The sequence below is a fragment of the Meleagris gallopavo genome, chromosome 6 (genome assembly GCF_905368555.1).
Source record: "Meleagris gallopavo chromosome 6, MGAL_WU_HG_1.1, whole genome shotgun sequence".
Taxonomy (NCBI): Eukaryota; Metazoa; Chordata; class Aves; order Galliformes; family Phasianidae; genus Meleagris; species Meleagris gallopavo.
In genome coordinates this window covers 5,029,391-5,041,137 of record NC_139409.1, presented here as the reverse complement: position 1 = coordinate 5,041,137, position 11,747 = coordinate 5,029,391, and positions in this window count along the sequence as shown.

Below are 11,747 nucleotides of genomic sequence, written 5' to 3'. Positions count from 1 at the left end.
GCTTCTGAGCACTAGGATGTGAGTAATGGATTGTCCAGCATGCAAGGGAGAAAGCATTGCTCTGGAGTGGCTTTAGACTGGGCTGACAGAGAATGGCTGTGAGTGGCACAGGACTTGCCTTTATTACTTTAGGAGCTTGTTTTCATCTCCTGTGAAGTGTGGATGGGCCATGACTGCAGTCCAAGTCAAACATTTGGGCTGCTCACCAGTCTGAAGAGAAGCCTAACCCCAACTCTAACCCTAATCCTAATCCAGCATTTCCCAGCATGACTCCACCACCTTGCCTGCTGCTTGAACTTTACCCAGACACCAGCACTGCCATGCTACACCCATGCAAGACAAGGATGCTGAAATGTTCACTTTTGTTGGTACATGAATCTGGTTTGCAGCATGAATTATGAACTCGCTTTGAATTTCCCCTCCCTCTTAATGTCAAGGAGCATTTCCCCCTGCACCATCACAGAGGTTGCAGTTCTGCCATGTGCTCCTATGTAAAGCACTGATTGCTTTTTTGCTGCTTATGATCACTCCTCAGAAATATGATTCTGCCACTCTCAGGTCCACAATGACTCTCTTTTCACATCCTCTGTTTCTGCAGGACATCAGTTCAGAGATAACCTAGCCCTGCCATTTTTTGAAACAGCATAGTTTCCTTGTATCTTCTTACTGGCCTCTCCTAAGAGCAGGGCTCCTACCACAGGGTTTGGGATGGTCCTGTGTGAAGCCAGGGGTTGGACTCAATGATCCCTGTGGGTCCCTTTCCAATCAGGATACTTTATTCTATGTTTCTGCGATGCAGGCCTATAAACAAAGCTCTCTCTCCTCCTCTCCAAGCCCTGGTGGCCTTAGTCATGCTGATTGCTGGGACTGGTCCCTGCCCCACACAGCCCTTAAAGAGCCCCCAGACACCATGTGGGAGAGGATAAAGCTATGCCAAGGAGCGTGATGACAACTGAACTGTAAGGACCATTGTGAATGGGTGCAGAGCTGGTGCCTGGGTTACAGTGGTATTATTAATGCAGCCTTGGCAATTTTGGACTTCCTGTTGACAGCTATCCTCTCATTTATGAAGAGGTCTTGAGGCGGGCAAAGCAGAGCCAGAACGAAACATTAAAGTCCCACCTTGTCACCAAGACTTTTCATGGTCACAGCACATGCATTTTGCTGTTGATTTCCAGCTTTTTTCTCCTGGAATTCAGGAGGGCCAGGCATACCCTGGACAGATGTTTCCAGGAAAATCCAGACGGAAGAAATCCAAACACAGACCTGTTGTGTTTTGCAACCCATTTGCATAGCTAGCAATGACACGAGCTACAGTGCAGCAAAGAATGAGGGACCTTGATGTGTCTCTTCGATCAGATGCAGACAGTAGCCTGTCTGGTTACAGTGAGCACTTTCTTTGATTAAAAGCTAATAAATATTCATCCCTCTCCTCCCCTGCCATTCCTTCCAAATCCCCAGAGACAAAACTTAGACAAGCAAAACTGGTTCATTTGTGATGTATTCCGGTGTGTTGCTTCAAAACACTTGGAAACACTCCAGGTAACAATATGGGGCTGTGAGGGTTGTGGATCATCAAGAAAAGAGACAGTACTTTGCATTCACTTAAAACAAGAGTTAGGTCATGAAGGACATGCTCATTATTAATGGTTGGTGTTGGGAAGTAAAGTATAAAGTGTACACAGATTCTTATCCCTAGCTAATTCTTCAATAAATTGGCAAAGATACATCACTGCCTGCAGAGTGGGAGACAGAGAGAAATTAGGTGTGGAGGACAGCTTAGTTTCCCAGGAATACAGATGTACCATCAGTTGATGAAAACTGCAGCAAGGGGCAAAGGAAAGCAGATATATCAGTGGTGAAAGTTGCCTCCTTTTAAGGCAAAGAAAACTAAACTCTCACCAGGAGAGAACAGATTTGAACAGATGGAGAGACCACAGCCAGTGAAACAGCATAGGGATTGCTGAGACCATCCTTGTGAAACATCACTGTCCCCTAGGAGAACATTGGAGTAGTCAAGGACATGTTCTGCAAAGAAATTGTACTGGAGGAAACCAGTCCTAGTGCCTGTGATCTTGGAGAAATATGGAAGAGATGCACTAATGTGATGTCACAACACAAGTTGAAAACTCAGCCCTACAGAGAAAGTCCCTCTGAGGGCGCTAGACCATAGATGATGAAGATCTTCCTGTTTCTGAATGGGAGCCTCTCCCGTATCTCTCTCTACAGCTACCATAACCCTGCATTTTCCCACCTTTTGGCTTTAAATCTGAGTACAATGCAATTATTTATTGCGGAAGAACTGTCTTCATTCTGAACAGGTAGTGGAATCAGAGGTGGTCTCTCCATTCCAACAGCAGCAATAGCAATGGCAATAGCAATACTAACAGTACTGATGAAAAGAATAAGAACAAGAATTAAATTAAGAACATTATGATCATAATTCAGGTTAGATATTATGAAAAAATTCTCCTTTGAAAGAGTGGTGATGCAGTGGCACAGGCTGCCTAGGGAGGTGGTGCAGTCACTGTCCCTGAAGGTGTTAAAAAACAGTGGAGATGTGGCACTGAGGGATGTAGGTAGTGATCATGATGGGGGTGGGTTGGGATTGGACTAGATGATCTCAGTGGTCTTTCCAACCTCAGTGATTGTATGATTCTAATTCAATAATAATACTACTAATAATTTCTTATTATTATTGCAGCCACACCCAAGCATGGTGCTTGGGGCTTGAGACTGGGGCTCTGCTAAGGGCCAGGAGCAGCACTGTCTTATCCATATCCCACATCCCACCACTCCATTGCCCTGTGGAGTCACCACTGACAGGATCAACAGTCCTTAGCATCCAGAGCTGAAATCTTTATCCCGTGATCTCCACTCTGTGTAAGCACAAAGGAGCTTATGTCTGCTGCCTGGCCACATAAAAACCAAGCATTTGTATCTGTCCTTGGATGTCAAAGCCTTAAGTTAGAGGCTGACAGCAGAAACAAGTAGAAGATGAAGCATTGCATTTTTTCAGCTTTTCTAAGCTTTGCAGAGGCTGTTGGGAAAACAAGGAGCAAGCAACCTCATGGCAGCATTTCAGCTGGCAGGAGCACTGTGCAGCCCATGTTGCAGGCCAGACTCTCTACTGAGCTGAGATTTGCTTGGCACGGTGGCACAGCTGGTCCCGAGAGAGCCCGCAGCTACTCTCTGATCCTCCAACAGGGTCCAAGCCAACTCCACTGAGCTGGCAGCTGTCCCATCAGGGGGTGAGCATGGCCGGACAGAGCGTTCCAGCTAAATGAATCAATCTGCCTACCCCACATAAACATACTCCATTCAGGACTCTCCTTGTTGAGGTAGAAGAAAACCTGCAAATAACTTCAAAAAAAGACCCTAAAAAGGGCTGCCAAGATGGTATAATTAAACCTTATGCCTTCATCTTTCGTCTTCAGGATCCTCCAGCCATGGCAGCTCAGCAGGAGATATTGTGGAAAATACTTGAGAAAAAGTAGAGTTTTAGATGTTATATCTTCTGACTAACATCTTCTTTTATGTAGTTTCTACATGTACATCTACAGGTGTGTATGTGTATATATATGTCATGATACATTCCAGTCTGTTGGGTAGGTCTGATTTCTTCACTGATTAATTTGCATGGCTCTCAATAACAGAAAATATTATTCTACAGCAAGGAGGAAAAAATGCAGCTTTTCATGAGGAAAGAATAATCTTGGATCTAGAGACTTTGCTGAAAAATTCCTTAATGCTCCCAGATGAATTTTTGCATTTATTTGTTGTTTTGCAAGAGCCCAGCAATGGTCCTTTTGTACTTTGTGTTCAGAAGGGGTAGGCTTCACAAATAGCATGGTTTAATGCACTGTCTTTAATTAAATTGTTCAGGATTTATACCAGATATCAGAATCCAGCCCACTGCAGCTGTATGCAAATACATTCTTAAAAATAGAGTGTGGAACATGACCTTCTTCCCCTAGTGCCCAAGTAATGAAGAAATGAGGACTTTACTACCAGAAGACCCCCTTGGAGCACAGTTTCAGAGACATTAAGTCAAGGAGTCACTCCATCACGGCCTCCAAAGGGAAGCCTGATCATTAAAAATGACATTTCTGTGCCATGTGATGAATGGTGATTGAGCTGACAGCTCTTATCAAGACTGAGGATTTATCCCACCAGAACACTGATATCGATGGAAGCAATCCCTTTTATTTAGAGTTTGGACCAGCTCTCAAACACAGGCATATAGTGCAAGTGCTTGGTTTCCAGGGAGTCCTAAGCTCTGTCACAATGCCTTCTCAAAATCCTTCCACAAAGTCACATCTTGGATTAACTCCTTTGGGACTCTTTTTACTGCTCCAGGAACAAGTATATTCCAGTCAGTCAGAAATCCCAAAACTCCAACATCATCATCACTTTTACAGCCTGGGAATCATGAATAACATTCCTTTCCACCTGAACCAATCCTCTTCTTGAAGGTGGGTACTGTGGTCAGGACGTCCTTCCCAAAATCTCTACTTGCCTCATCACAGAATCATAGAATATTCCGAGTTGGAACGGACCCATAAAAATAATCAAACTCCTGGCTCCACACAGGACCACCCAAAAAAATCAGACCATATGTGTGAGAGCATTGTCCAGATGCTTCTCAAACTCCAGCAACTCTGTAGAGATGACTGCATCTGGACATCCCGTGATGTCCCATTCTATCACTCTGTTCTATGATTCTGTGATTCTATCCCACCCCATGCCAATAGTGCAAGATCAGGTTCTGAGATCTGGAGGTGCTCGTCCTACTTTGGAAACCTATTTTGGAGCATCACACCCAACAAATTAGCTGGTTCTTCTTGTGTGTCACCATAGACAGGGCCCACCAAGCTTGATTTCATCCCATCAGTCCTTATTTGTCAGCACAGTGCCAGTCAGCATCTGGCTGAAAAACAGCACTGAGCTGCTGCTAGACACTCCAGATTCTAAATCCTCAGATGCTCTTGTCATTTGTCATACACAGAGCTGTCTCATCTACCCAAAGAGGAAAATATGTAAAAGCTTTTATAAGAGTGAAGTGGAAAGCCAGCTGTTATAAATCAGAATTGCCTGCTAAAAAGCCTGAACCTGATGCAACCAGATTATTTTAAAAACTCTTAGCAAGTTATTTGACTTCTGCTTCCTTCCCATCGTGGCCAGAGGTCCCAGATCCCATCACGTTTGATGGCATGCAGAGCAGGTCTGCACTGTCCAAGGAAGTCTCTCTGTAGTCAATAAATTGCAGACCCCCTCGGAGCCTCCTGGGGGCACTTAACTCAGAAAAAGAGAAGTGATGTATTTAAGACTTCTGCATTTTCTAAATTGCAAGGCAGCAGGGAAAAGAAATGCCTATAGCCACCAAGGCTTTTGGTTACTCTGAAAGGGAAAGCTTTCCCCCTTTGCACAATCTCTGAAGTATGGCATGTGGCCTAATTATATAATTACACAATAGATCAGAATTGCTTCAAAGGAACTGTTGTGTTCCATCAGGTACATAATAAGTTTATAGTATCAACTAATTACGCTGTTATATAAGGGCCCAGAATGACTTTTAAAACCAACAGTCAGATCTCCCAGGCTATCAAACAGATATTGTTTTGTTTGGAGATTTTTTTTAATACCTCATTAAGAAGGCAACCTGTGCTTCCCTCAGCCTTTCTAGAGGGGATATAAATGTTAATACTATCTGGATCTAATACTGAGTTGGTCTACATCGTCTCTACTAACCTCAGTGGATTATTGTAAATGTCAGCAAAATCGGAGTAGTCAGTGGCTCAGTCCACATTAACTGAGGCTGTGGGGACACAAAGACATTTGAATGGCCGTACTTTAAGCAGCCACTGCTGACAGCTGTCCACTTCAGGTCTTTCTGGTTTGAGCTCTACATTCAAACTCACTTGTGGGACAGTGCAGAAGCACGTAGTGATGGGAGGTGAGGGAGTCACCATCCTTGGAGGCATACAAGAATCATGGAGATGTGGCACTGAAGGGCATCATTAGTGGGCACGATGGGGGTGGCTTGGGATTGGACTATGTGGTATTGGGCATCTTCTCCAACCTTAGTGATTATATGATTCTATGATTGTAAGGGGACACGTAGTTCATTACAGCAGCTCTGTTATTTCCAGTTGTGCCTTTATCATCTCTATACACAAAAGATACAGAAATAGAGGTGAGTTTTGCCAAGCTGATCCCCTAACCCACAGCATGCACATGCACATGCTTTTTCTATCTATTCAGCCTTCTGATGGTGGCAAGAATTCTCCAGTTGCAATTGAAGGTCCCTGGAGCTACAACTTTGTAAACTTTAAAGGGTTCAGCCCAGCCTTTTAGGAAGACATTTTTAATTTTATCCAGGCCATTCATCCACTCTTAATTTGTAAAGAAAGAAAGAAACTGTTGCAGGGTTATTATTAACTACTGGCCAAGACAGAATGAACTCCAGGTTTTGCTGACTCTCTTCAGTGGAGTGCAAGTGCATGTTGACAGAAGATACATTGCTGTTTTGCTTCCTAACCATTTCTACTTTTCTGAGTAAGGATGTCCGATAGCCAAAGCAGCAGGAGATCCTTTAGTTCACAAGTGTAGCTGCACTTTCCAAGCTCCAGCCAAGCCAACTGTGCTCTGAGTCCTCTGGTCACCTGCCGGAATTAGCTTTGTGCCCTCTCCACCTGCTCAAAACAGCAGAATTTCTCAGTGACAAATCTTTGTTTTGCTAAAATTAATGGCAAAAGTCCTCTTGATCTCAGTCAGGCTTGGAGATGAACACAGCAAGTTGTGCTTTACCATTAAGGGTAGCTGTGGCACTCAATGACATGGTTTAGTGAGCATGCTGGTGATGTGTTAGTTGATTGTTGGACTTGATCTTTGTGGACTTTTCCAACCTTATTGATTCTACAATTCTATGATCAGCTGGTGAAGTTTGCATGTCTCCACTCCTAACACTTCATAATGATTTCTTGCAGCAGAGAGCTGTGATCAAACCATTCCATCAAGCATCTGAGATGACTGTGGGACTTGATACAAGGCCAAGAAAACAATTTGTTAGCCTGGCCCAGCACAGGTTCCCAGGACAGAGATGTGCACACTCTAAAATGGAAACCTACAGCCAGATAGAGAGGCCCTCCAGCCATTCCTTTGCACCCAGCCATGCCATGTCCATCAATCAACCTACCAATGGGGCAAAGAGGTGATTAGTGACAAGTCTTCATCTTTGAGAAGTCTTCTTAATATAACAGGTAAGCAAACAAAAGAAGAAGGAAATGGCAAGAAATATGCTTGCTTAGTGGAGCTGATAACCCAAGGATTCAAAAGACAAGTTACCATTTTGCCTGTCATTTTGCTTCATATTACTTTCCTCTGAATTTAGTTTGGGAAAAACATTGTTGTCAACCCAGCAGATACCTCATTGTTCCACCTGCTTGTGTTTGCATCAAAAGATCCATGTAACTCCAAATAGCCCTTTGTTTAAGACAAAAAAATCAGTCTGCACTCAACATCCAAGCACCTTATCCCGGAATCTCCTACCAATTCCCAGCCAAAAGGGAGGCAAACCAGGTCCCAGAAAAATATTTCCCAGACGAGTGTGTAAAGCTGCAAGGTACAGGGACTTCCATGGTAACTCTTTGTATAAACAGCACCAAACAGCTTGAAGTAGCTGCTTTCCTTGCAAGGCTGATGAACAAAGTATCTCTGTAGCTTGGCCAACACAGCAAGCTCCAGCCAAATGTAAATAGCCCGCAGGGCTTTTTGGCACTTTGCACTCTATTTTGCATACAGCTGGTAATGTTTTAAAGGCCAGACCCAGCCAAGGGTAATGCTTCCAAGAACAGAGCAGGAAACACTTTGTGTACAGAAAAGGGTCTCAGGAGAAATCAGTGAAATCTTAAGACCTTTTGTGTTTCTTTCTCCATCCCCAAGTCAGCATGCTTCATTCTTACACTAAGAATTTCCAGAGAGCCAGGTAGACTGCTGAGATGTCAGCAGTGTGTTTTGGACTCAAAGCACTCGTTAAGAAAGGTATGAACTTGGAACCTGCAAACACATAAACAATTGCTGTGTGTAGGTTAAGTCCTGCTGAGCACATCCATGACGTGTTTCAGTGGAGAATTTGCTGAAGCCATCAAACATGTGTGCAACACGTCAGAGATGACATCAAACAAGGATCACAATTGTATCAAAGCACCTAGTGATGCCGTTTGGATCTTCCACAACTCTTACACCACACAGAGAAACACTGTGATATTTCTGAATGTCAGGATATTGTTCAACCTTTGAGTAGACTTCATGAGGAAGGACATGAGTCTTGTATTGGGTTGTTTTGGGTAGGAGGGAAACAGTCTCTTATCTCAAACACTACTAAACCCAGGCTAAGAGCTTGGTCTTGCTGATGGATTTGATTCTTGATAAGAAAATGAGAGACTGGGAATCCTCTGTTTTCTTCAGTGTAGTGCCTTAGCACTGGCATTTAGGATTAAAAAAAAAAGGCAAAATTTGGCTCTCTAGCATCATCTCCCACTCTCAGCTGGTGGGATAGAAGGCTTGGGAAGGGAAGCCAACAGGCTGAGCATAGCAGAGTCAGATTGAGCACACAAGGCTGAGGCAGGCAGTCACATAGGATTAGCACTGTGGTAGAGACGTTGTTACCTTTTATTATCTTGTTTGTAAAATCACAGTGCACCAGCATGGGCATTTTGCCCACCTGGTCTGCTCCCTTCAACCTCATTGTCTGTATTTGGATGTGTTTGTACGTCAGGGCCATCGTGTCCTCGAGGGAGATTGTCCTTCTGTTATCTGTCCCACTCACTTGATTATTCAGAGCTGAAAGATGGGCTCTGGCTGAGTTAGCAGCAGCCGTTGAAGCTGGTAGGAAAGGGGAATATGTGCCAATAATTCAGAAAAGGGAAGCAAAGATGACGTGGAGAGGAGTTATCACTGCACCATCATGAAGTGAAATAGAACACTCTGCTTATCACAATTTAGTGCCCCCTACTTTGTATCTTGGAAACATCCATCCTTCTGCAAGTAATTCATGTGCAGAATGTGCAAATTCCTGCCCTTCAGACAGGGCTGCAGAGGACTGCTGGGATAGACCAGGGGCTGCACGTTGCTGTCAGATATCACAAAGGGCTGTACTTGCCTGTCTTCGTATTGTTTCTGCATATCGTGGGCCAAAAAGCAGACGTTACATGAGAGAGACGCTATCAGATACCAAGGAACAAAACTGTCTTTGGCCAAGGACATGTGATGATACAGGTTGCAACATAATTTGCTTTACAGGAATGTACTTTTTTTTTTTTTTTTTTCCAAAAAGTCAGCAGCAAGGATCTACAGATATGTATTTAATAGCCTTAAGTTGTACCACAGGAGGTTCAGGTTGGATATTACAAAAAATTTCTTCTCTGAAAGAGTGATAATGCATTGGAACACACTGCCTGGTGAGGTGGTGGAGTCACTGTCCCTCAAGTTCAAGGAAAGGGTGGATGTTGCACTGGAGGACATGTTCTAGAGCAGGCACAGGCATGGGTTGATGGCTGGACTAGATGATCTTAATGGTCCTTCCAGCATTAATTATTCAATGATTCTATGATTCTAAGAAGGGAAAGAAAGTACCTTTTTACCCTAAAAAGCAAAATATCGTTCAGTTCTAGTCCTACCAAGTGATGAGCATACATGCAATTGTATCTGCATATGTTCTTGTACAGAGTAACTCTTGAACCTGTTAGCCAGGCACAGGGGAGGATATTTTGTAGACAGTTATTTTAAGTGAACAAAAACAAAGGAGAAATCAATTTCTTGGAATCCATTTGTCCATAACAACTTTGGAAACCAAAGAAGTTTCTTCCTACAATCAAATATCGTCAGTGGGAAGCTAGAGAATATGAGAAGAAGCATGGTATGGAGAAGGTATGGTCAGGGCAAATGGAAGCTCCTAATATAGGCAATTATAAACACAAAATATAAAATTAAAGAAGAAGTCATGAGATACTAATCCACAAGAAAACCAGGGGTCCATTTTTACCTTCTTGTCATATGTAGTCCCATGTTCAAGTTGACTCAGCAGACAGTGGCATTAGGGCAGGCTTGCACACCCACTCTACGTGAAGAGTTACTCACTGCGTACAAAGCTCCTCCAGCACTGTTCCAGTCATGGCATCAAGATCTTTGTAGTCTGTTCTTTGATCAGGATGTGGCCCGAAATGCTGAGAGAGGTAGGGCTTAACCCCACCAAGAGCCTCCAGTTGGCCTGAACATGGGGGAAGCCAATGGATAGATAGGCTTGGCCCTCAGTGATGCCAAAAAGCACTTTCTTCTAGAAGTCTCCATGGAGATGGAATGAGGTCACTGCTGCCCAGCTGTGATATAAGAATCTATCCTTCCCACTCCAGGGGGAAGGATGCAGGATGGCCTTGCAAGACAAGCGAGCACAAATGGCTAACAAAGCAAGATAAATATGCGACATAAATACGTGATGGTGCAGGAGGCGGTACCATAAACTTATTTTATTGCCACTTGTCTGCAAAGGCCAGCATAACTCACTCCCTTTGCCTCGCTCTGTCATTCATGAATAATGAGATTTCCCAAGCACATGCCAATAAAATCCTCCTCATGCCCTGCATCAGGATGTGTCAGCGCTATCTCGGGTAAGAAAATAAAGAGATGGGGATTTTTAATGGCAATCGAGCTTCTGCTCTCCATACCCTGACTATCTGATGTAGTGTTTACTGATTACCAATACAATCTGATATTTCATGTTAGTTCCTCCAGAGCTGCTCTCTGATTTAGCCCCTGTCCTACACTGTGAGATGAACACAGCTGCCCACAGCTCCTGCAGGCAGAAAGGTAACCCTTACCACCCTCACACCATGCATCAGCTTCTCACGTGCCCCACAAGGCTGTGAATTTGAGTGCTTTTGTTCTCATCCCCTGCCCTGAACAACCACATTTGTGTAATTTGCTCCATCCCATGCAGTGGGTGAAACAGAGATTGTGGTAAAGAGAGCCAGAGTCTTTTGGCAGAGTTTCTTTCTGTAGTCCATGAGGGTACTTTGCTACAGACCCATGCGTAAAGCATCAGTGGGCTGTGGTTGCACACCGGGTGATGCACAGGCAGAGTTGGTCCACAGGACTGGTCCTCTTTCCTCCTGTTTCAGATTAGCACTTCTGTGTCACCGTGGTCACAGGGGAAAAGGAGAGCAGATGGTTCTTGTTGCCTTCCCATTACTGGGTGATACAGCAGTGGTTCCCCAGGTTGTGTAGCCTGTGTCAACCAATACCACTGCAGCACTGCTCCATCTGGACTGAGACCTAGAAGCCATAAATCAAGGTGTCCACTGCAAGTCATAAGGGAATAAAGCATCCGCAGTAAAATTTCTCTGACAGGTAGTCACAGCTGAGATATCACTTGATGGATGGCAGCAGAATCCCCATTGTAAGTTAGTGGTTTCTCTGTAGCTGTGAGCAGGCTGAATTCTGTTGTGATTGTCATGGCATTAGGACCTCTGCTTCTTCATCGGGTACTTGAGAGGATGTACCCAGCCCAAATCCTACACCACTCCTCAGGAGCAGGTCAGTTCACTTCCTTTTCCAGCTGCCTCCAGCTAAGGAGAGCAGACTTAGTCAGGGTCCCCAGTATAGGAAGGACAGAGACCTGTGAAGCAGGTTCAAAGGAGGCCCACAAGGATGCTCAGAGGGCTGAAGCACTTTTCCTATGAAGAAAGGCT